The sequence below is a fragment of the Scatophagus argus genome, chromosome 15 (assembly GCF_020382885.2).
Source record: "Scatophagus argus isolate fScaArg1 chromosome 15, fScaArg1.pri, whole genome shotgun sequence".
Taxonomy (NCBI): domain Eukaryota; kingdom Metazoa; phylum Chordata; class Actinopteri; family Scatophagidae; genus Scatophagus; species Scatophagus argus.
In genome coordinates, this window is record NC_058507.1 from 16,989,680 (window position 1) to 17,017,110 (window position 27,431).

The 27,431-nt window shown below is 39.6% G+C and overlaps 1 long non-coding RNA gene across 1 annotated transcript; it reads right to left on the reverse strand.

Moving 5' to 3' along the window:
* Positions 1-5,666: 5,666 nt before the first annotated feature.
* Positions 5,667-8,162, reverse strand: LOC124071981. The gene is made up of 4 exons (XR_006845428.1): positions 8,029-8,162; positions 7,114-7,256; positions 6,871-6,962; positions 5,667-6,081 (listed from the first exon to the last, which is right to left on the reverse strand). It is a non-coding gene; the product is annotated as an uncharacterized LOC124071981 (long non-coding RNA).
* Positions 8,163-27,431: the final 19,269 nt, after the last annotated feature.

Consider the following 27,431-nt stretch of genomic DNA (forward strand, 5'->3'; position numbering starts at 1 on the left):
GGTAAAGTTTGAAGTTTGAGACTGACCTGTGGAAGAGCAATGAATCCATGTTACATGTTGAATTACCCAAGACAGGAGAAATATTTACTGCTGTACAACAGGAAATCAGTTCAAGAGAAGGAAGTAAAAATAATACAGAGACATCCTTAATGAACAATATACAAGATGGTGAATAACCAATTCAATTTCTGCCAGTGGAACTTACAAACTGAAGACAAATTAGGTCTAAATTGGTGTTTTTTCTCTGACTTATAAAGCACGCGATGAGACCACCTGCTGTGCTCTTTTATTTCCTTCTCATCATGAGTAGAGGCAAGCATCAAGCAACAAACCCTGCAGGACTGTTTCTTTCCAAGGCATTTAGTGAAGTAAATGAGAGTGCCTCACTACACTGACAGCAGACTGTGCGTAATGCACATATTCACACAATATACTGTAGATATCACCACATATCTCTTCTACAGTATGCAAAATTCTCAACATTATGAACACCAGAATGTTGAACTGAAGTAAATAAGGCAAAATAAAAATGAATTTGTCTTTATTTTGGGGACTGGTGGGAGGACAAGGTAGCTGAACTGGAGAAATGTTTCTCTAGATCTGCATTTCAAGGCTTCACGGGTCCTGTGCAGGGCATCTGTGCGGGATTGTTGAGCATATTTTCAACCTGAGCCTGAAGCTGGGGAGAGTACCACAGCTGTGGAAAACATCCTGCATGGTACCTGTGCCTAAGACTCTGCACCTTATGTGAGGAGACTCAGAGTTTTTGGAGCGCAGAGGGTCCTCTTGAGGGCCTAGCTCTCTTGACCTAGTGGAGTAGTGGGTAGAAGGAGAATGATAGCTAACCTATCATCCCTGATGTACAACAAGGCACATCGCATGCAGCACATTCTAATGGCACCGAGCTGTTCCTTAACAACACACTGATTCACCCACAGTGTGTTAAGGAGAGATGCCACAGGTCCTTCCTTCCTACTGCTGTATGTCTACAACATTTATTCATTCACTCACACATTGCAAAGCACACCTCACTCAGGTCAACATTTATACTGTTATACCATGTGTAATCCAGTCAACAGTATACTGATTACCCTCCACTTGGTCTTATGTTCATTGTTGTTAATAATGTAAATAATTGTGCGGTACTGTAAATATCATGCGCGTTTTTTTAAAAAATAGTGTAACTATCTGTACCTATTTGTACCTTCAATTGCTATTTTTGTGTTGCTGTGACACTGAGAATTTCCCCACTGCGTACTAATAAAGCTTTATCTTATCCTGTTAGAATTATATTTATTAACAATATTATTATTATTAGAGTACAATTCCACAATAATGTCTTGTGATCTCTCTGGGGTGTACCTGAGCCTTTGCAGACACTGGAATCAGGTCTTTGAAATGCCAATCATCAATTTTGTGCCATCATCAGTAATGCACCTCTTAACTGTCCTGTTTTCTTGTGAGGGGTGGAGAGACTGTTGATATTTTAAGGCTTGAATTGCTCAAGAATAGAAGGAACAACATTTCTCTTCCCCTGTGCAAATCTCTTGCTCAATGTCAACGCGTGAAATTCCTCTTTGATGAGCCTCAGTGGTTTTTGCTCCTGGAAAACCACAAAAATGTGGTAAAACGGTCTCACCCATTCTGGCATAAACACTTCTGATTAAGGTGAGCCTCTATGTCAACATCATTCGAAACAGGAAACGGCATGTACAACGCCTAACTCCTTCCTGTTATAAGCTCAACGGGTGTTCTGATGAGGAGGCTAATTCAGCGTTAGATGGGGTTGGTAGTTATGTGCCTCGCTTATAAAGTTGCTTGATGTGGAAGGCATTTAGATTTATTGATCGCAAAACAAGAACCAATACCTCTTCACGTTTCTTGATAATTAAATAATGCCTCTTCTAAATCTAAATTAACAAGTTGAGATATTCTTTTATTTCTTCTTTCAGTTCTTTACTGCCACAAACAAAGTCTGAGCAATAACTGGAGCTAAAGTGAGGCCATGGAAATCTCCTCGTAAGAATTATGGGGTCTGTAGTTATCGTTCATATTTGACTAACCAGGAAAGGAGACCCACCTCATTTACAGGTATCGTTAATCATTCTATATTAATAATGCCTTGTCATGTCTTCTATGAGCCTTTAGAGAAATGATTCAGCCCAAAATTTAAAACACATATTTATAGTGCTATTTGTTAGGGAAAAGTTATTGTTCCTTACATGATCTTGTGTTTGAAAGCTTTAATGCTTGGCATTGTTCCATGATGAATGTTCTGTCTGTGGTTGGGATGCCTTGAGAAAGCTCTGGCAGGATATTCAGCCCCTCTTTATTCTAGCAGACAGAGCTGGTCCCAACGCACACTGACCATCACTTGGTGAGAATCAGCTGAAAAAACTATATAAGTGAATGTGCATTCCTTCCTCTGCCCTCAGAATAACACTCAGGTGCATGAGCTCTGTTCCTCCCAACTGAATAGTGATTCTTCTGTCAACCTTCCTTTTTAATAAAATACAACAGACACCTTGTTGATTCAAGGAACTTTATTTCACTTATCACCGTAAAGATTTCCACAGCACAATTTATCTATCTAAATTTTTTTCGGTGTGAGTTGCAGAGTTTTGGAGATATCAGCTGTGGAGATGTCTGCCCTGTCTTGAATATAATGGAACTTTTCTTGTCGTGCTCAAAGCCCGAAAAAGAAGAATACATTTGAAAATCTCAGCATCAATGTCTGTAAGAACATGTCTGTAATATAAGCGGAAAAAATATGTATTTTTGATATTGAGACGAGCTGTCCCTTTAAGATTCATGCTCCACACTAGGTGGCAGCATGGGATGTGTGTGGAGAAGCTTTGTCTGAAAGAGACACAACATTAGTTTCTGTGGTAATGGTATAATTTGTTCTCTGGGGAATGAATCTGTCTGCTGATTCTCCCTTTCTTGTCTCTCTCTCTTCAGTCCCCTCCTATCTCTCTCTATCTCTCAGTCCTTTTCTTTTTCCCTATTTTTCCTCGTTGTCTTTCTCTCCCCTTTTCTCTAAGGCACATGTGTGACTGGAATGGTTCTTTCCATGGGAGCATTTTGTAGATATTCAAATAACACCTCAAAGTTATTACAGACCAAGGGGCAAGGGAGAGGAGAGCTATGATAACAGATCAATTGGAATAAATGGGAGATTGAAATCTTAAGAAGAGAGGAAGCAAGAAAACAAAAGTAAAGACAATTAATTATTGATAATTTGAGATCATATCAAAAATACATGCAGTCATTTGACACATACCGGGCATGCTTGGGCTGGGCATGTTTATGCCACCCTGTTTGATCCTGTGTGCGCCAGAATCTGTTATGATGGTATGTAGGCCTGGAGGCTGGGAAGAAGGATTCAGTCAGTATAAGCTTTGAAAGCAGACACCTACACCAAAATATTAGGAGTGAACCTGCTGCCAATAGCTTCTTTCCATATTCATTTTTTGTGTTTTAAAAAAATATATATATGAAGTTCATGAAAGATTAAAGTCTTCTCCTTGACAACCAGTGTAACATATTTGTGTGTAGACCATCAGTCATGAGTGAGCGCAGATGTGAGGGCAGGAAGGCGAAGTTGTTTATACACCTTCATGTGTTCAAATAAAATCTTCGAACTAAGAAGTAAGATGGTGTCAGGTTACGCAGTTAAGCTGTTCAACTTGTAGAACACAATCTGTAAAATCCTTCAGCATCTTTACTCTCCCCTGTAAGTCTAGTCTATATATTTATCTGTGTTTGATACCAAAAAGCAACAAGGAAAACCACTTGATTTAGAATATTTGGCGGTATGCACATATTTAAATGCACTGGCCATATATTAAGGATGGCCATATATTAATGTCACTTGCAGCCACAAGATGGCAGTCAGGTATTACCAACAAAAGGCAAGAAGTAAAGCTGAGGCTGAGGCTGTGGCCAAGAAATCTATAATGTCAATGGGCTATGAAATCTCCTCAGCTGTATCATCTATCAGCAGGCTTATGGCTGTATCATTACCTTATCGAAAGACCCTAACATGTTTATGAGTTGATTGCAATGAAACTCTTACAAGGTAGAATGTTTTTTTGGTTTTTTTTCTGTGTTGCCCATGGACTAAAGGTCTTTTTCATAGCAGTCATTCTGACTTGTCAAAAGAAGCACAGACATAATAGCGTTAGTAATAACTCTGTTCTATTCAAGGGTCCCAGTAAGCCATGATAGACAGAATGCACAAGATACCAGAATCCTGAAACTGAAGCAACCAGATGGATTTCACTATAAATAATTCTATTGCATATCTGTCCATATCTATAATAAGAACAATCTTGTTTTTTTTTAATTGGTTACGTTACCTGGGCGTGAAGTACCCTCTATGAACACACAGACTAGCTGATGATGAAAAGCAGCTGAGCAGGCGGGCATCTCATATAGACTGAAGGGAAAACTCAGTGGAAGCAAAGGAAGGGATGGAAGAGAGGGAGACACAGCAGGAGACACCATGTAGCCTGTTCATAATAATGCACCTCTGATGATGAGGATGGTATTACCCAGTTTCACACAGGGATCAATAAAGTATTGCTGATTCTCATTCTGATTATGGTGTCCTTAAAATAAAAGTGCAAATACCTTTTTGATGTACGATTGAATTTGATTTGTTGATGGCTACATTTTGGTAGCATCTCACCAAATTTGCATATAGTGTGTACATTTTTAATTTGTTTTTCATAGAAGATTCCAGTACTGTAAAAAAAAAGTAGCACAACCTCCAGCACATAGCCCTGTTAGCCCCCAGCATTTCAGCTAAGAGATGTATACAAGCAGCAAGTTCCCTCAAGTTTTCCAAGCTCTTAGCTTTTTCAGTCTAATAAGTAAGAAATATAAACTCACAAAATGTCAAAAGGAAATATTCCTACATCTATTTTCCTGGTAGACTAAAACTGTACATCTTCCTGGTTCAAATTCAAGTTTCTCTTGAATTCTCACTGAAAAAAACCTTGCCTTGAATTTACCAATCTTTGACACTTCCGCAGTATTAAGCCATGTGATGACAAAGGCTGGCTCTTTCCAACAATCATGTGAGTCTTTTTGGGAGTCATTGGCAGTTGACCTATGCAGTCATTTTGGCGTGATGACATGTTGGATGACAACTATTCTAGCAAGTGAACATGAGACTAGCACATGGAACAAGCTGTGCTGTTCGTTCTAGCAGTTTGAACTTTCACATGAGTCTTCTTCCAGAAAATGAATAAGCTTATATTTTAAGGTTGCCAACTCATATTTGGACTACTTTTATATGTCTGTAACATTTCTCATTTACTGTGAAAAGAGTCTTGCTACAGTGTGTTTCCCGGTTCCTATGAGAGAAGCAATTGCAACAAGCCACATTGGAAATATGGCAGTTCAGGATGGTGCCTCCACTAAGACATAGTGTGGTACAGTAGGTCAGTTTTGATGAAGGTGATTTAAGCTGTGTGTCAACACATCCAAGAGATTTACATTTATTACAACTCATATTAAGCTTCCAGAGGAATGATATTTAGGCCCTTTAAAATGGTCATGTTGGCACTGTTACACACACACACATACAAGCAAACCAAAACACACATGAATGTACAGGAAAGCACAAAACCCTCTTTTATCAAGCATACTTTGCTTAAGCAAAAATAATCTCTCTTGCAGCAGTATCACACAGCACTGTCTCTTACCCTGTCTGTTCATGTGACCACTAACTGTGTCTCTCCTGCTTTCTTTCTAACCCTGTGCTTCTCATTCTCCTTCCTCCCCAATCCTTCTCTCTTTCCCTGCCTGTCGTTCTGAATCCCCTTAACTTGCTAATGAGAGCAGGCCCATATAATGTCCCCCCTCTATCAATGATAGATCACAGCGATAACTTTAATCAATTTTAATAGTCAGAACTTTACAGATATTAAAAAGCTGATCTCTGCACCTATAGCCCACAGGAGACCAGACCGTTAGCCGTTTAAGAAAGAAAAGGAGAGAAATGTGGAGACAGTATAAAGACCTCTTCTCTGCCCCTCCCTCTTCTTCTCTTCTCTTACTCCACCATGGACTCTATATAGAGGTGTGACATTAATTATAACCTGGCGAGATCCCAAGGGCAGCTCAGGACAGCCTCTGCACAGTAAAACCCCCAGAATGACCCTCCCTATGGGCATTAAGTGCGTGCATATCTCTATATGGCAAAGACCCCAGCACCTTCAGAATGACCCCTTTGGATATTACATCATTTTTATCCAGGCATTTTGTATCACAGCCTTCACCTGACCCCTGCATCTGTTAATGTTATGATAACTAATTACAGCCAGACAAGTCCCAAGTGCAGCTTCTGTTTGCTTCAGGGCCCCCTGGGATGACCACTAGGGATGTTAAACTAATTCTAGTCAGGCATGTCCAAGGCCAGTCTTTTTTATCATCATGCCAGGATATGGTTGAAAATGCATCAGTTTTATTCTGGTGTGATATATGTGACCCCATTGTAAGGTCCCCGATGCTTCCAAAGACCCCTCAGGATCAATTTAATATAGGCATGTCCAGCGGCAGCCTTCTTATGGCACCTTTAAGTATTAATATCAGGGCACCAACTCATCAGTGACTTTCTGGAATATTATGGAATTTTGTGAAGTGTGTCCAAGACAGGGAAAGTCAGACACTTGGTAATGTCACAAGGGAAATCGTTTGGTGGGAATACTGTAGAATGTTTTCTTGTTTTTAATGGGCTAGAAATTATCTAATAAACACCATTAACCAAACATGATTATATTTTCAGCTTGTGTATTTTATATCATGTTCGTAATTGATAATCTGTACTAACTGACAGACTTGTATTTTGAGCTTTCTTACACTAGGATCAGCAACAAGCCAACATCAGCACTTATTTTTCAACAGAGCCCCGAGGGAATGTCAAGGCAGTGAAGTTGTCGCTCTTCACTCTGCTAAGTGGGGGGACAGGAAATGTGAGACAGTGGGGGAAAAGAGGCAGAGACAGTAATGTGGAGGAAGAGAGAGAAAGGAAGACACAGAGGGGAGGGAATATGAAACCTTGAAGGAGAAATGTGAAGAAAAGGGAGGGAAAAAACTGTCTACCTGTACTCTTCCCCACAGTAACTGTGTGTCCATGTCCATCTCTGTCTCTCATTGCAGCCAGCTGACAACCAGAAAATAGTTTTTTGAATGGGGTGACCAAGGACAGCCCGTGGTAAGTCAACACACAGCATTTATGTTCTGCACTGAGATTATATAGAGGAGATGTGCACATTAAACAGCAGAAGTGGATAGTAAAGTTGGATATTATCAACAAAAATTTAAAAGTTAATACAGCAATTTTTGGAGAGAAATATGTTCTTAAAGAAGCCAATGAAAGACACTTGTTAATGTGGTTATACAGCTCCATTTTCTGCACTCCTGGTTGGTGAGTCATATCCAATGGAGATTTTGCCAAATAGCGTGTTCTTACTTGAGCACTTCTAGAGCTCAAAGCTGTTATTCTCTTTGTTCTGTTTAGCAACTTTAGTGTGAAGGCTGCCAGCATTACAATTTAGTCTGTCTCACTGACTGTTGTCATCTAGTCAAGACAATGATACACTCAAAAGTGAGTATCATCCTCTTCATATCCTTCCTGTGTACTCTTTACAGCTCCTGAAGTAATTTTCTGTTTCAGGAATTTTCTACAAATAAGTGTCAGTATCTTCAAATAAAAACAGAATAAGACACAGTGGGCCCATTGGTGTTCCCCGGTTGAAGTCAATTTAAATGTGAAGGAAGTGGTGAGGAGATTGCTGTATACACATAAAGGAGAAAAGTTAGCAGCTTAGATATTTGTACATACAGTTAAAAAGCTTTCAAAGCCAGCTGTTTGCCTGACTGTGCTTAAGTTAAAACAGCAAAGGTCCGCATCAAACACCAGATCAACAACAAGATGGAGCACCTACAAAGATGGCCCATATTGTTATCACACATGTAGCTTTAGTCCAGTGTCACTCTCAGATTGTCAAATACTACCTTTTGGCATGTCCATAGTGGATAAGATGCAAAGGGTGCAGGGCTTTGCTCATCAGCCACAGATGCTGAAGGGTACCTTGTACGTCTAGATGAGACATGTAAAATAGTGACAAAGCATCAGTATATGACAAGCTGAGCTGAGAATGTGCTAGTATGTATGAGTTGACTGCATTTGGTTTAGGCCTGACAATTAGTGCAATGGACTGTTCTGTAGCCTACCGTGTTAGATCTAAAATATGCAAAAACAAAACAAAACCAAAACAAAAAACAACAAAAACAAACAGAAAAGTTGTGGTTTTGAGCAAAGTAATTCTGTATTTCCATACTTTTTGCTGTTTTTTCCTAACACTGCCCCTACAAACCAGTCGATAAAAACTTAAAGTTGGCCTGCACAGAGCCCTGACCTCAACCGCTTTCATCACCCTTGGGATGAACTGGAACACCACCAAATCCTGTCACCCAATATCAGGGACATCATGGATTTCCCATGGCTGAATGGGAATGATATGGTCAGCAGTCATCCATAGGTGAATTATTGGCATGTCCACATACTTCTGGCCATATGGTGTAGGTATGTATAAAGCATTCTTGAACTTCAAAAGTGGCACATTAATTATAGCTGAGAATGTACCGAATCCATTGTTACAGTCTCACTCTGTCCACTTAATTTCTTTTTTCCTTTCTTTGCCTCGTCTCTCCCCCTCTCTCACCTTGATTGCATTGCCCTGCCTTTGTCCCACTTTCCTTTCCTTTTTAAACAGATATCTTTTACCACTTTGATCCTGAATTTGAAGCATTTGTGTTCTTCCACTTAAACCAGCAGCTTTCTGAAACCTGCCTCTTTTCTAGCAATGGTCTCAATTCCCCAAAGAAAAATGTGAAAATGTGTCACCTACTTTGAGAGAAAGGTTGAAACGGGCACCCAAGGAATGATAGGGACCCTGTGTTTTTTTCAAGGACACTTCAGCATGGGGAAATGTCTACCAGCTTTTTAGCTTCTCAACTTGCACTTTCCTGTTGAAGGATGACGTCTCTTTGTTTTATAAAGCGTCACTCCACCGAACCCTTCAAAAACAATATTGACACTGCACTACAGCGTGACTCCTACACTTCAAATTGCATGTTTACTTGTTCCAGCTGTATAAATTGCTTTGAACAAAAAGTTAATCTATTATCTGTGCTATTTGCTGCCCTACATATTTACCATCTGCCATTTTGTCTGAGAGTCTGAAATATCTGTGTGAAGTACATTCACTCTATAGTGTTCTAAAAAATCCCCATAATGGATGGTAAAAGATATATTCATGACACGTTCAGTTCTTTTTACCATCCATCCCACGGAGCATTGCTTGGCTTTGACAGATTACAGTTATGTAATGCTACACCTGTCAGTGATGAGGTAATATGATGATTCATAAGTTTGCTCAAACCCAATTTAGAGCTCACCATAGAGTAAATTGTTGAATCTTTGTTACATAGGGAATGGTGGATGACTGAACAAGGGAGTGATTGGATTGACTACCATGACCTGAATGACTGAGAACTACATGGACCTACTTGTCAGACCCAATTGTGGAGCCCATCTTTGGGAAATTTATGTTTTGTATTTGACATTTACTTTGAGTTTTAAATTTAGTCTGTATGTTCTCTCTGCTAAGCTGGAGGGAGAGGGATTTATGACCTGTACTGGAGCCTGCCACCATGTTGCAGTCAAAATGTTTTGGCCCCACTTTTGAAGAGCTCTCATTTCATCCACTGTTATGTAGTCGATGATATGGACCTGGAGTCAATGTATGATAGCATAGCATAGCATAGCATAGCATAGCATAGCATAGCATAGCATAGTGGAGACACGGTAGCCTTTTCTCCTGGCTTCACTCTTTATGCTATGTTATGTCCTGGCTCCTGCTTCACTGGACATGAGATTGCATTTTTTTTTCTTACCTCATTTTCAGAAAAAAAAGTGAATATGTAATATTAAATTGATTAAAATTCATTAGGGATATCCCATCTTTTTAAGTCAGTATTAATCTTCATTTTTTGCAACACAAAATACACTGACTTTTAAATATTTATTGTTAATTATGCTCACTGATACTGCATACTGAATGACAAGTCTGTCCAAGTCTAAATCTTTCAAGAATTTCCCTCCAGGGATAAATAAAGGAATTCTGATTCTGATTCTGAAATCTAAGTCTAAGGCAGCAAACTGTAGCAGTTAGTACAGCTTATACCACGACAAAGGACCACATTACTTTCCTTCCTTTTGATGAATAGGAATACTGAACAATACTGATGGCTGCCCCAAAACTTACAATGGGCTTATGAAGATGATGATGATGTTGATGATGCTGCATGCTGGAGTATGAAAATACTTTAAATATTTAGGGAGTGTAAAAATACAGGTGCTACAAACAGCTCAATAAAGTAAATCTGTGTGACATCCTGCAGATTAAACTTTAATGACTGTGAGCAAAAGACAGAGAGATGTGTTATGTCCGTATCTGAGCATATTTGTTGCTGTGTGTGTGTGTGTGTGTGTACACATGTGTGTCTGTGAATCCACTGGACACTCGGTGTATTAAACTTTCATGGCCGCTTGGTCTGAGCTGGTTCTTTCTCTCGCAGCATGTCAATGAGTGCAATATTGCACGTAGGTGTGTGTATGGGTGCGTTCAAGTGCATAAGAGAGGGAGCGAAGACGAGCGTGTGTGCAATTATGTATGTATGTATGTATGTGTGTGTGTATCCCTGTGCATGCATGCGCTATGAATATTTGATGTGCTACTCAGTATTCATGAGGCTGAAAGATAGAGAGAAACAAAGGGAAAGGAAGACATAGAGAGGTAGGAGTAAAGGGGATGTGGGAGATTTAAATCATCCAACAACATCACATGGTGGACATAACACTGTAGTTCTTAAATGTGATTATGACTACAATGGTGGTTCAACTTAGCTGGATGTCCACAATATCTGAATTTAATTTAATTATGTAGATAATTTGGGACATTGGTTTGGAACATGAGCAAATAGGACAGGATTGAACAGGACATCGCAACCTTGAGTTAACACCGAAACAAAAGTATTGAAACACCTGACCATTGCACCAAAAGGGACTTTAATGACATTGCTTTCTAAATACATAGACAGCTTTGCAGCTGTAACAGCTTCTACTCTTCCGGGAGGGTTTTCACAAGATTTGGAGAGTTTCTATTGGATTTTTTTCATGCAGCAGAACAATAGTGAGGTCAGGCAGTGATGTTGGATGAAAAGGTCTGGCTCGCAGTCTCTGTTCCAGTTCATCTCAAAAGTGTTCAGTGGGGTTGAGGTCAGGGGTTTGTGCAGGCCAGTCAAGTTCTTCTACACCAAACTCATCCACCCATGTATTTATGAATCTTGATTTGTGCACTGGGACACAGTCATGCTGGAATAGAAAAGAGCCTTCCCCAAAATGTTGCCACAAAGTTGGAAGCATAGCATTGTCCAAAATGTCTTGGTATGCTGAAACATTAAGATTTTTCTTCACTGGAAGTAAGGGATCTTGACCCCTAAAAAAACAGCCCCATATCATTATCCCTCCTCCACCAAACTTAAAAGAGAGGTGTGTCCAAATATCTGGAGGCTTTTGTTTTACAAGGTTAGTGAAACAATGTGACTGAATTAATGGATTATCAGAGTGGTGGCCTGTGGAAAGAAACTGTTCTTCTGTCCAATTGTTTTAGCGGTAAGAGCTGCAGTGATGTTTCCTGACTCTAGAGATGTGAAAGTCATGAATGGAGGGCAGGTTGGCGCCAGTAATTTTTTTCTGCAGTCCTGACTGTCTGTTGTACTCTGTTTCATATCTTCTTTGGTGGCCAATCCAAACCAGACAGTGATGGATGTGCAGATAACAGAGTGGATTAATGTAGTCTAGGACTAGACTAGCAGCTCCTGAGGTAGAATGAACTTCTGGAGTTGCTGCAGCAAGGCTGACATGTATCAACTCTATCCAGGGTGAGTGTCACTTGTTGAATAAAGTTAAAATGCAGTTCATCTCATAAAGTCGAGCTCATAAATTGGGCCAGACAGGAGTTACATTGCCTAAAGATGGGTTCTTCAGTTCATCCATGACAACACTTCCAGGCAGGATCCAGACCACATCTTCCTGAAGGCAGAGGGCTTCTACAGGTGCTTTTAAACTTATTCTCATCATCAATCTCGTAACAGAGTATGAGAGACAAGAAAATGTAATACTGCAGCATTTGTGACTAATGCACAAACTGACTGCAATCACTGAGTGTTAAGAATACTGCCTTCATAATAGTACAATATACTAAAATGGTTAAATATTGCATTCAAACTAATCATTTAAATGAAGTAAGCGTTACTTAATTTGTTTAAAGCTAACAGTCTAAGAGTGTGCTGCCATGCTAACAGCTCTGTGTGTCTGTACTTAGGCCCAGTTCCTTCAGACATCAGTGTTAGCATGCCTTCATGCTCCATGTTAATATGCTAGTTTTAAGCAGGTGTAAGGTGGTGTTGATTGTCTTAAATTAGTGCATGAGCATGCTAACATTTGCTAGTTAGCACTAAGACCAAAGTACTCAACAACAGTTGAGTTGGCATCTGATTGACTGACAGGCAGACAGACATTGCTGACCTCAAACCCATGCCACAACCATGGCAATAAAGTATATAACACACAAACATGTGGACCAAATTTTGCATCTTTCCACACACCTCTGTTCCTGGGAGAAAGGAAATACCTTTTTGAATGAGGTATGTGATGTTACTAAAGCTGTCAGTATTAATACTGATTGGGCCTGAGTTGTAGAGCAAATTAACATATTAGACGGGCTCAAACAGAGACACACACGGTGCAATAGGTAGTTATATTGGATTTTACCTTGCTCTCTCAAACATCTAAGAACCTCTTCAAGAGTTCTGCTTTAATGAAACTCCAGCAAGAGTCCCATTCACATTAGTGCTGCTGTCTGGTTTCATTATGCAAACAAGAAAAAGGAGCCTCGCTTTCACTAAAGTGCGCTGTTCGCAAAGTTTGCAAACAAGCTGTGCTACTTTAGACAGTGTGGAAACCAGTTGTACTGTTATCTGGCATTACCTGACAGCTTAGTCGAATTTTCTGGTTAATTTTCTAAATAACAGCCAACATTTCACATCTAAGATTATAATTGTATTCTGTTGAGTTTATGCGTCTGTTTGTCATTTGTGCCTTATTTTGCTAAAATGCCATCAATGGGACTGCTTTTCAAACAAACACAATCTTCTTTGTGATGTGGTTCTTTGTTGTCACATGCTTCTACCTGGCATAAAAAAAAACACAGTGCTATTTATCACTCTGACCCAAATGTATCAATGTCATGTCATCATTCTCTCTCAAGTCTGGATCTTCAGTACATCACTAGTCTATATTTGGAGAGTGCTGCATTGTAATCTAGAATAAATTTACCATGATCATGATTATGATCATGATCCCTTTGGTAGAGAAAACATTACATAAGACAGTAAAGAAACAACAGAGAAACAACATTTAGCACAATTAGTTTGGGTTTTTCTGTAGCTTTTATTCTACTCTATGACAATGTGAATAAATTAAAATAACAATAATGAAAATTCAATGTTGAGGTGATTGAGTTATCACAACAGTAAATAAAAGGGCCTACAACAAGGAAAATCAATAGAATATGTGGGCAAACTACAATAAATTTGCACAGCAATATGCAAGAGGGATGTTTTTAATCACACAAAAATAATCTAAGCAGAATTATAATAGAAGTAAAAAAAAAAAAGTTTAATTTTAGTGACTAAATAGGATTGTGTGAGCTGGGCAGCTATTATCACAAAATTAAGCCCAGCAGGGTGAATCAATTGATGCAAAGTGGACCTCATGGCTCTGAGCAGCAACTTGTACATCATCCTCCTTATTACATAGCTACTTACTAAGAACATTCATCTTTTGGCACAAAATATCGACTTGGAATAACTTCATTACAAGCTAAAATCATTTACAATCTTTTGCCAACAAGCTAATTTAAAGAGGCTGCAAACATTTGGAGCTAAAATCCATGGGTTGACCGCGACTGACGGATGTTTGTGCTTTTGTGTTTGGTGCACTCCTAATTGGTAGAAAGGTGAACTCACTTACTCTGCAGTGCACCTGTCAGACAAGATTAGGGGAATACTGAGACAAGTGACAACCAAGACCGGAGACAAGACAAGAACCAGACCGACAGTGATCGGCCGCAGGTCAGAGGTGTCTTGTTTGAGGAGACACACATTTCATCTGAGTGTGTCCTAAAATGACTTACCTGAATTATTCGCCCTTTTTGTCTGTGTCGCGGCACTTGTTCCTCTCTGTCCTTCCTCCTCTGAGAACGTGTTGTGCTGAGACAAATGTAGGACTGAGCGGCAGGGGTCCCCACAGCATGAAGGTTCGTCCAGGCAAAGGCTCTCAATGGACAATAAAGGACTCTTGAAGGCTTTATTATTACTGAAACAATGCAGTCAATTTGCCTTCCAAATTTCCAACTTATAAGACAGGTGGAATGAGATGCTGAACAAAATGCTCTTGATATGTGTTTGTATGTTTTTATTCTGCTATTTAGCAGCTAATAAGATGGCTAATATTTAAGCTGCCCATTCCAGCCATCATACACGCACAGTGGCATTTTTAACTATAAATTAAGTGGAAGTTCAACAATTAAAGTAAACAATGTTTTACTGAAATTGAAGTTTAGTAAAAGCATAGTAATATGGTGACAATTCATTTTGTTATGCTTTGGCAAGTAATGATGAGATCATCTTTATTTTTCCTTCTTTCCTTTTCTGCCCTCTGTTGTCCCCCTTTTCCTCTCTTGCTTCACTTGTAGACTTGTAGAACAGATCTGCGAGCATGACAGTAAGGATGACAGTCTCTGACACCCTTCTTTTCGATTATGTCATTTTGCTTTAAAATCAGGTCCCGATTCAAAATATCAATCGTACAAAAAGGACACTCACTCCAGTGCACTTTGAGCCATATCATTTATTTGCATTTACATCCACCAAACATATGCAGAAGTATGCAGCTCTTTTGTCTGAAATAATGTACTTTGCTGAGACGGTCAATTGCTTACAAAACTAATTGTTAAGTAATTTCAGAGTCTGCTCAAACACTTGGCTTCAACACAGTGTGTGCGTACTGCGCAGGTGCTGCTGCTGCACTGTGCCCTGATGGTTGAGCTCCCTCTATCCCTTTTCATCAACACTATATATGACTTAGAAGAACAGATTTGGGAAATCCCTGAATCAGTTCTGAACTGCAGAGGAAGAGAATTGCTATTCTTATGTGAATCCCCCCTGAACACTAATGACAAGGTTTTCACCTGACATTGAAAATAAACTTTAGCGTTTACAATGACAACTTTTCTGATGATTAACTTAATATTCCCATTGTATCTCAGCTTATGAGAAAATTACACTTGCTTCATGAAATACTGTTTTTAAGATTTACTGATTATTTATTTCCTACCCTGTCACACAGGAAGACTGTTTGACAGCTCCACTCGTGTTAACTTCCAGGGCAAACACACTGATTACAGAGACTAGGCTTTGGACTCTAGAGCTATTTGAGTATTTATTTAATTAACTGATTTTGACCTGAAATCAATTTGGCAGGCTACTGGAACTTGGCACCCCGATGTGTAAGTGTGAGTGTCTAGCAACACCGCTCAGACTCACCAAATAATGGCTGGCTTTTACACCCCGGAATGCACCATCCCGCACACACACACACACACACACACACACACACACACACACACACAGAGTAAACCAACTGCTAAAGTGAAGTTGCCAACCTTGTCAGTGTAGGCAAAGAAAATGGACATTTAATTGTAGAGCAATCGAGGCTGAGAGCTTAATGGGACTTTTATAGCTTTCTATTGCTCAACCACTCTCCTTCTCTGCATCTCTCTCAATCTGCCAATGTGTTGCTCATTTGCCTGTACATTTTTTTTTTTACCTTTTCCATCCAACAGCTACAAAAGATGTGAGCATTTTTTCATCTGCTGATATTCACTTTTCCCCCACAGCCTCCAAATTTCTATTTCATTGCTTCTCAAATTCAATAAGCTGAAATTGAGGTCCACATTTGGCAATAAAAGTGGCATTTTCATCTCTTTGACTGTTGGCTTCAGTTTTGTATTCCTTTGATCTGCGGATCTTGATGTTGCACTGCCTAGAAATAAAAAAGGCATGACTTTTTAAATAAAGCTGTTAGAACAAAGTTAATCTCTCTGGACATGATTGAATGAAAAACCAAAGCATGCAAAAGAATAAAGGGAAACAGAGTGTTTTGTGTTTGTTGACTGATAAATTGACATCAAACTCAGACTGAACTAAAGCTAACAGGCATGACGTTTGTTTTCTATCTTTTGAAAAGGGGCAGTTTCAGTGTAAGATGTAGTGTAGTACCATGATAAACTTAAAGCTTTCATCCTTCGAGCAAAGTGTTCATGTTTGCTGGTGAGCTATGAACTGAATTCAGTTCTGATTTGATGCAGCTGACTTGTCAAATGTCATTCACGCAAGCACTGGATGACTTCAGCATTAAACCTACAGTGCAGAGTTTCCCCCTTCTCTTCTGGCAGTTAGATTAGTTATACAAACACTGTTGAAATGCTTATGGTGTCATAGGCTCCACTACATTTCCATTTGCTGTAGCCTAGTCCTTCACTCTGGTTTTCTCTTGTCCAAAATGTCTAGGTATGCTGAGGCATTAAGATTTCACTGGAACTAAGGGCCTAGGCTAACCCCTGAAACAGCCCCATACCATTATCCCTCATCCATCAAACTTCGCAGTTGGTCCAATGCATTTAGGCAGATAATGTTGACCCAGACTTGCTCATCAGACTGCCAAGCAGAGAAGCATGATTCATCACTCCACAGAACATATTTTCACTGTTCCGAGTCCGGTGGCGGCATGCTTTAGACCACTCCATCCGATGCGCATTGTTCTCGATGATGTGAGACTTGTATGTATGTACTATGTACTTGAATTCCCTGAGCTCTTCAGATGGGCCCATTGTTTTCACAAATGTTTGTAAAGGCATGACCAGGTGCTTGATTTTATATGCCTGTGGCAATGGGTCTGATGAAAGCACCTGAATTCAATAATAAAAAGGTTTGACCCAATATTTTTGTCCATTTAGTGTATTTGCTTGTTGACAAGAGCGATTTATCTGGTGGCAATAGGCTTGTGTGAAGTCATTTAGTATAAGCTTAAATGTAACTTATGTTTATTCACAGTAACAGTCCTGAACTGCACGTTTAATATTAAGGGCCTGCATATCTTGTAATGCGTATTAAAGCCACTATAATTCATATTTTTAACCTAGTCTCCAGATGCAGCAGCCACAATATGGTCAGTAGTAAACAGTGGAGAACAGGTCCGGGTGATCTGCTCTCCACTGTTTACTACTGACTGCTTAAAAACCACATGTTTTTGGTGGAAACCAAAACAGAGCTAAAAGGAGAGTGAGTACTGGGTGTTCAGGTGGCCAGAAACACGACTCAACATGAATACTAATGTTGCACATAGTTGCTTCTGTTAACATCCAGCAGATAGTTTACTGACACTTTTGGCATATCAACCTATTAATATTATAGCTTATTGTTGGTAGCTTACATGGCGTTGATGTCACTGGTCCGTTCTAAAGCATGTCTCTTAGCTCTTTTATTGAGCTAATGGTGCGATAGCATCCACATGAACTACATTTTTTCTCAAGCATTATTGAAGCTCTAATGCAGTGGAGCCTTCTATTGTGGTCTAAAGCAAAACAGATCAGTAAGTGATGCCATTACTATATACGTACCTGTATGCGTAACCAGCAGAAGCACTTACCTGATGATGATGGCATCACTCACGAATCTTTTGGCTGATGCCTAGAACATCGCTGCTACAAGGATGTACTGACATGTGAGCTTAGGTTTAATTTGATGGAAATATGGCAGTAGAATTCTTTATTCTTCTGCCTCTGTGGACTGAGCTGGGTTATAATTTCGAGTTGGCTTAGTTTAGTTAATAGCTCACCACACTTTCTAAGTATATTGCCAGCACTGCTAATTACTTTCAGATCCAACTGTCTTCAGTTGTGTTTGAATGAACAGGGCTATTTTTTTTTAATACAACTACAAGAACCAGCTGTTGGTGGCAGGGGTTAAACCAAGTCTCCTTGAAGCCTCGACATTATCATGGGAACAACTGACTTATCTTTCCTCATGTACACACAATCTGCACACTTACACACACACACAATAAAATACGGAATCTCCAAGTGCCAGAATTAAAAAGCTCCGCAAACAGGTTGTGTTTCCCATCAAACACATCTACACATCACTGTGGCAATCACAATACCAGACAGTATGTACTTTTCACTCTCTCTCTCTCTCTGAGATTAGAGCTGACTGAAATGAGATTTCTGTGGAAATTCAATCTGGCCACCCTCATTCCATTCCAACAAATCTCGACTGTCCATTAATGTGCACCTGTGTGGCCGTCTGTTAGTGCGTGTATGTGTGTGAAATCAGGTGAGTCACTCACACAGAGACCCCCATGTAACAACCCCCAAACCTAGACAAGACTGTTCCACCCAGATCCAAGGAGATAGCTGCGCCAAATCAGCTGATCTCCACCATTGCCCACTGGAAGGACGAAAAGACGAGAGAACAGATTACGCTTCTTCTCCAATCAAGTTGACTCCACTGTTTTTCCTGCTGCCAAATGAGGAAAGCCACCAGAAGAGCCCCGCCAGCTTCAGCCAAGGCTCGGTCCTCAGCTGAAGCCACAAGAGCAGACCTCACAGACACATTTTGATCATCTCGGAGCAACACAAAGAGGCTTATGTGTGGGCAGAGACTTAGTCAGCATGTATTGATCTCGTTAACTGTGTTGCTGTTTGACTGTATTTCTTCTTTGTTTAATTGTCGCTGGTAACAGCGTGGTGGCCTGCAAAAAACTGTTTGCTAATAATTATTTGATAACTAGTAATAATCAGAGACTCAGTTACGTGGTAATCTGACACTCCAAATGCAGGTGTTTAGGTGTTCAAGAGTTGGTACCTAGACTCCCTAGTGAGTGCCAGTGATGTGCTTCATTTGTAAATCATTTAAATTCCACAAATCACTATACAAATGTCATCATGAACAGACAGTGTAATAAAAGACCAGACCTTTTGGTAGTCCATTAATGGTGTACAATATACAGCATAATACTGGATGGTAAGCTGATGTTACCTCACCCTTTCTAGAAATCACTCACCTCCATAACATAATGTAACACTTCATTTATTGTAATGTGCTCTTTACTTAAAAGGATGTGAGCAGAATTTTTTCCACCCACAGAAAATGTTCTGTAATTTGTAATTCATATCTTAGAACTGCATTCCCTGATCTCAGCTTCTTTCACTAAATGCCAACCTTGAAGTTAAATTAGCCTTTGCATTCAGCCATTATGTCTCCTGCTCCTTGGAACACTGAGCACATGATGCTCATGACACTTGATGAATAGAAATATTTAGAGGTTACATCCTTGGAAGTTGCATCACACAGAAACAATTCTGCAGATACAGGAGAGTGATTTTTTTTTTGTAGAGACGGTGAACAAGTAAGTTCACAGAAGAATCAAAATTCATATCTTCATTTATAAGTAGTGTTAAATTGGAAATATGCGGTAGTCAGACAGAGGCTGAGAAGACAATTTAACGTGGGCTTCTACAGACAGAAACATGGCTGTGCCGTGGTCTCTCCGGTGTCTCCCAACGTCGCCATCCTCACAGAAGAAGTTGTAAAGAGAGCTTTGAATTCCGTCAAGGGCGCAACCGTGAGCCACTGGTCCAGGTATGTGGATGACACCCAGGTCAAGATTAAATTCCATGAGGTTCCATGAGAAGCCTTCACTGAACATATCAACTCTGTTGACAATAACATCAAGCTCACACAGGAGGATGTCAAAGATAACAGGCTGCCATTTTTGGACTGTGCGGTACATATTGTGGAAGACAGGAGTCTTTTTAGACAGTGCCTGTTCTTTGACTCTCACCACCCACTAGAACACAAACTGGGAGTCATCAGAACTCTTCACTACCGGGTGGACCATGTTCCTATCCATCTACATCTTAAGGAGTAGGGACATTCATTTCAGGTCAATAATGTTCACATCTTGGACAGGGAAGACCGATGGTTTTAGAGAGGGGTGAAGGAAGCCATCTATGTCCACCTGGAACACCCGTCCCTCAACAGAGGTGGTGGTTAGCCACCAGTGCAGCCTTGAGGTTGCTCCCCAGGAGACCTACGCCTCATTCCCCCAAGGAACCATGTGAAAGGGTCACAGGATATTGATTTGATATTCCTGTTGTGACTATATTTTTACTGAGCTGAGAAGAGAGAAGGTGACAGATAGCAAAAAAAGTTTCAAAAGAAAGAAAGACAGGAAGAAAAGAGTCTGATTTGCTCAGGTGTGAAAGTCATTTCTAAGCCTTTCTGTCTCAGAGGATTCGTAGTCTTCTCCTTGCAGCCTGCAGTCCTTAGGTTGCCAGTGAAAGCAAAAGGATTAGAATTGCTTCTGTCTTTTGCTTAAGTCTTTTTGCTCCCAGTAGTGGTCAATCCAGTTCCTTTCTATTCTTAGTAATTTCATTTCTGTCAATTCACCAAGTTTTACTTGGATCACATTCCTTTATTAAACGGCTGCAAAAATTAGCTTGGATAAATGTTTAGTGGTAATTAAAAATATTGCCACTTTGTGCATGGGTGCCTGCTCGGGTGGAAGACTTTGAAAAAAGCCAAATGAAAACATTTCTGTAGTGCCAGTCATCCAATTCTCCCACCTTTTGCACATTTTAAAACATAAATTATCACTCTTCAGCTCATTGAGGGACAATGTGATCTTTAACCCTATAACGCCAAACGTATCATATTTGATAAATGAGTTTTTCAGCCCTCACAATGAGTAGTATTGTTATATAGTATTATAATATTATTTTCCCTGAAAAACCTGATGTATACAATCAGATACATGCAGTGCACAGATATGATATTTGAATTTTTTTTTTGTTTGTTTGTTCAGAGGGACAAATAAAGGCTCCAAGTTCAAAGAATTGGAATAATTCTGTCAATTATTTAATGGTTTGGGCTTTACAATGTTAAATGTGTGGTTAACACAAAAGACAGACTGTAACACTCCCACACTAATATCGACAAAGCTGAAAATAAGTGACCCGTGTCTATCTGTTGTGATTATTCAAAGAGAAAATTGTGCATTTTACCTGCATTTTGGGTTACAGCAAACGTTCAAAGAGGTGCGCTCCCCTGTATTAGCTGCTCAAGGAGTGTTTTGGGATTTCTGGGATCTGCAGTATTAAACTGCACTTTACCACCTACCAGGGCAAGTGTTGCCAAATCAATCAGGACTGACAAATTCTAACTGTAAGACTGAATGAGATGTTTTCTTATATGTGCAGTTATGTTCCTGTGCGTGTTTTTGTGTGTGTCTGTGTGCGTAACAGATGTATGGAGCTAATTAAAGAGCCAACCCCTTCAATATCGAGAACATTACTAATTGGACTGGCTTATTTATATTAATTGCTTGTTAGGTTTCAGCAGGAAATAGGAGTGTGCATTAAAAAAATTTCTGTGTGTGTGAGTGTGTGTTGAGGTTTCTAGCTTTAGCTGACAGCTAAATGGACATAATTTCTCAACTTATATAATTCTATATAGTATGAAAGATGAGAAAAATTTTAGATATTAGGAGGTGGAGGTCAGATGTGGCAACTTGAACTGAAGGTCTTTGTGAGTCAAGATTCTCTTTCATTTATATATGTATGTGTATTATTATTATCATTATTATATGTACATTTAAATTAGTCTATATATCTGTGGATTTCATAATTTTTTATATATGTAATGATCTCACTGATGTGTAAACAAAGTGGATTAGAGAGACTCTGAATTGTAGCAAAATACACAATTGACTAAACGCCCGGCTCCTTCTTTCGCTGCGCACAAAACAGTTAGGTAGCAACTCTACAATTTTATTTGCTGCTGAAGCCATTAAATAAATGAATAAATAAAAATAAACAGGGTTAATGATTAATGACTAAATATGACAGTCGACCTCAAATCTGCAGAACAGAAGTTCTCTGCATGCTTTGACAACCACATTAGCAGAGTGAGAGCATAAAGAACAACGCTGAAAGAGGAGCCTGCACTCATCAGGTGAGATCCAGGAAATTCTGCTCATGGATTCTGAACTTCCTCACTAACAAACCACAAAACGTGGGCAACCACTCATTCTAAACACTGGTTCTCTGTCACTGTGGTGTGGTACACCAGCTGCACTGTAGAGAACTGGAGAGACTTGGCCAGAATTGTTAAAATGCACAGAGGATTGTGGGATCCAAGCTCCAAAATCTGGACACTAAGAGGGCTAGAAGCATCATCAAGGACACAACCTACCCAGGCCGCAGACTGTTTGTCTCCCTCCCATCAGACACGCACACACCCACACACACACACACACACACACACACAGGATCAACGCAACAGGACCCAGTGGGTTGTATGTACGTCATTCTGTCAGAGAGATGAGCAGTTCAGTATATCTTCAGCTCATCTCCCCTCCTCCACCTGTTTTCCTTTATCTTTTTATCTTTTTCTCACTTGCTTCTTCTGTTAAAGTTGACATTATCCAGCCCCTCATGGTGGAAGGAGTGAAAACGAAGAGGAAAAGAGGTGGAGAGGAGAGGGAGCATCGTTTCTGATCTATTCCCTGTGTCAACTTTCCTCTCTGTTCCTTAGTTGAGTCCACCTTTCTCTTTCTTTTAAAAGTCGGTCATCAGACAGCTTAAAAGGAGGGTTTGAACCTTTGATGCCAGGAAACAAAAGAGTGACTTTATTCTGCAGAGAACCTTTCATGTCTGAAATTAACAAGATGTAGAAAGAGATGGAGAGTCTGCAGAGGGAGGGATAGATTGTGAGAAGAAAGACTGAGATCAAGGAGAGAAGTCCTACCAGACATGTCATTTGCCAGCTTGATGTGATTTCAACTTTTTGTCTTTTTGACTGAAAAGTTTTCTTAATTTTTAAATGTGTAGTGATTGAGAATATGAGTGGCAATAACTAAAATTAGTACCAGTTTATGAATTTGTATAGAATTTGTAATGTCGTAGTGCCCAAAAGGGTACAAGAAAGAAAAAGAAGAAAAAAGAAAATTCTCAAACACAAACCAGTATTACAGATGCAATCTGTTCATCAGTAACAAACTGCATCTCTAAACAACAGGAATACTTTGAGACTAATTCTACTAGTCAAAGAAAATGCGGTAAAAGAAAAATCCAAGAGGTACCCAGCAGACCTTCACTCAGCAGCTCACAGACACGGCTCGGCAGAACACCCAGATGGGGAGCCACATACTTTATCAAAATGTTAAACAGCCAAATGACATATTGGCTAAAGAGAGGGCCCTGACAGACATGTCAAACAAACGATTGAGCCTGGACAGGCTGAAAAAGTGCAGTAATGCAGCAGTTCTCAGCACTGCAAGGATTGCCACCCAGAGATAATATCAATATGACGAATATCAAACTTTTAAAGAGATTATGAGGAGCTGCAAGTGGCACACACAGTGTATGCAGCCAGAGCTAGAGGCAGAAATGGAAAACAAGCATCTCCAAAACAAACTGGAGAGGATCAGTGTTTCACACCATGATGTTGGCCAAAAGTATGAAAGTCATATCAGCAATGTCACACAGCCAGCGGAAACAATTCACTGTGAGTTTCAGCAGGAAAGTCAGCAGAAGACTCCTCAAAACAAAAAACAGGAGGATGCAAGTGGCACCTGCACACACCTAGGAGCTCACAGCTGAGCTTCATGCACAGCTGAAGAACAACAAGGTCCAAGAAAAATTTGGAGAAGCGTATACTGTGAGCAGAGTTTCACACCAAGAGATCAGCCAAAAGGTGTGAAACTGATGTCCTCATTGTCAAACAGCAGGCTGACAGCCTTAAGTGCGAGCTTGAGAAGACACAGACAGTATCACAGGGCTGGCAGGTGAGCAAAAGCTTGAGGGCTGAGCATGATACATTCAATCATAAGAAGGGAGCAATAACATAAAGAGAAATGCCTTACAGAGCTCTGGAGGGGGTGAAAACTCTGTGTTCAGATCTCACTCAACCTTGACCTATTCACAGGCTCAAGGCTGAGAGAGAGGACACCCCCCCCCCCCCCCAAAAAAAAATCTCAGCCATTCATGGGAAGCATGATGATGAACTCTACTGTAATGCAATTGCCATGGAATCCCTGGAAACCCCTGAAGTACTTGAGAAAATAGGGTGCAAGAAGCAGGAATCCATCTCTTTTGCACCAGGCCTCAACCCCCTGGAGGAGTTCAATGTTAAAATCCACACAGTGTTACTCCTAGGACTCCTGCTCTGCAAAGCAGATATTTTGGCTTGTCAGGTAAGGTGAGGAAGGCTTGGTGGTGCAGTAATGAACACTGCCACCTCACATAGTTTGTGTATTCTTTTCATGTCTGTGTGGGTTTTCCACAGTGCTCCGGTTTCCTCCTGCAAATCCAAAGATATGCATGCAGCTGGTGGTTGAACTTTGTTACAACAGAAGAAGTGAATTTTATGTTTTATTTTTTGCTATTATAATTTACCTTCTCCCGCTTGCGATTTCACGTAGAAGTCTGCACGTGTTTTTTTGCCAATGCCATGATGATTACGTGGTTTTCAGAAGTCACATTTGATCCAGAGTTTTTTGTTTTTTTTTATGTATTTAATCCTCCTCCCTCATTCACTGATGTTCTTTTTTTGTGAATTATTTTAAGACAGTTTTTACAGTGACTTTCTGGATGAAGCTTTTATCCGTGAAGATTACTTGCCACCATCAAAACTCAAAAGCATGTAGAGGAGGAGGATGGCAGTGATGTGTTTTTTATTCCTGATGAACGGGATTTGCATGGACTAGTAAACAAACATAAATGTCGATGAGTCTGAACAAGACAGAGGAGTTTCAATAGATGTTTTTTCAAAAGAGTTTTTGTTTATCCATTACCCTTACTTATTACTTTGGGTGAAGCAGCTCTCATATCTAGGAGTTTCAAAATACACTAAAACCATGACAACCCAGAGTTGAGACCAGGAGGCAGTCACAGTCCTACACGTCTCTCTGTGCTTCCACTACAACAATTATCCGCCCTGAAAACCATAGAGACTGTGTTCCCCAACCACCTAATACAAAATGGGAGGTTCCACATAAAAACCTAATAAAGTTTAACACCAACAACACCACATTTCGAATAAATCGGATAATTAAATGTGGACTTTCAAACATTAGGTCTCCTTCATCTAAAGCTGTTTTAGTAAATGACTTAATATCAGATCATGATTCCGTCAGTGTATAAAGAAATCAACTCATTGTTATAATAATGCTCTCGACCTTTTCCTGACGTATAGCATTGAAGTGTATATATATCTATTTCAGTGTGTTAGGCACCACCTTGCACAGTAATCTCTGGCACCTGTGCATGAATGCAGGGGGTGAGTGCTGCTTGTGTTGTAAAGTGCTTTTAGTGGTTAGTCAAATTAGAAATGCGCCAAGTCAAGTCCTTTTACTGTCTGGTGCCAGATCTTGCACTTTGACAAAGAGGGTCAAGGAGATTACAAAGGCTGGAGTTTTACGTCTTCTGTGTTGGGGCAGACAGAACAATAAACTGACAGAGACAACTTTGTGTAACGCTTCTTTTGACCGCAAATAAGTTTTCCCGCACCACATTTATTTAACTAAAAGAATTAGTTTCAGTTCAAACTGAATTTTAGTTAGACACAAACTGATATGTTTAAAATCTGTTACGCCAAAACATTTAGGACAGCTCCACAAAGAGCAGAATTATTTCTTGACCCATTTTCACTGATCTTCATTGAAGACAGCCACTACCTCATCCCTCAGCAGTACATAAAACTTTGCTGACTTCTCTGGCTGTATGCCTCACTGATCCAAACAGCCGATGCCTGTTGGAAAATAGATGGTGAGGGCATGCTGTTCTGCTCAACCAACCGGCCTATTGTTTGTGCTGTTTTGTCAGAATAACCTGACTGTGCAGATGAACATCCTGGCAGCCATTTGAAAATACAAGTGGTGTTCTTCCATTTCTTAAACTGCTACAATGAGGGGAACACTCACTGTGGTCATTGAGGTCTTATACCATCTGCAAGAAGAACTTTTGTCACTTTGAACTGTGATCATAGAAACAATAGGGACCTTCTTGAGTGTCGACATGTTTATTATTTATATCATGCAAACAAGGATGTTTTATATGACCTGAGTTTTCATTTGGTCCCCTTCAGTGGTATTCTCCAATATAGGGCCATCCACACCAGTAGCAATAACTATAATGACAACAATGAGCATTCCCAATAATCAAGGTCATTTATTTACATATATAACCTGAATAAATTTGAATGTTTAACGTACAGATTTTTGACTTAACTTTCAGAGGTTTGATCATTTTCACATTCAAAAATTTCATATAAATAAATATAAAAAAATTATATAAATAAACAGACAGTGCACAGATCATATGCTCACATAACTCCTGGAGATGTTCTTAGGTTGGTAGAAGCCTCTCAAAGCAAGGCAATTTTAGTAAAAAAATAAATAAAAGTTTTTAGTAAAATTGTTCCAACCCCAAGTTATTTTTCCAATGATCTGATCCAAAAATGCACAAAAAAAAAAAGAAAAGAAAAGATAAACGTATTGCAGAGCTGTGGTAAGGGAAGAGTGGCCTTCATATCAGATGTGGTCAGTAACCTATCGCAAACTGATTGTTCACAAAAGGTCTAGGACAGAGTCTCATCTAGAATCACTAACTGAAATAGAGATATGAAATATCTACTAGATGTTGTTTTTCTCTACACAAGCCAAATGAAAAAACCAATACAATCACAATGCCACAGAATGATAAAAACAGATCCATACATCAGTCTTGTTGTCCAGAATACATAAAGTATAACATCATGAGAATTGGCAAAATTTAATTAAACATCTTATTGGAACTATGAATTCCCGTTCAATCAAAAAGAAAATAAAGTCTTATGATTTCTCTATTAAAAGCAGTTCCACTTTCCATCTGAAAACAGAAAGTCATTCCCAGACTGTCAAGTGAATGTACGAAACAGTCCTTTACTTTATTATTCTTTGTTATGACTGCACAGATACCTTTATTGTGAGTGCTGCTATTGCCTCATGTATGTCCTCATTCTTTCCTTTCTCCAATTACCTCTTTACATTTGCAAACACGCCATTTCATTCATACAGTGGGGATCGAAAGTTTGGGCATTATGCTGTTATGTGTACCGCTTAATGA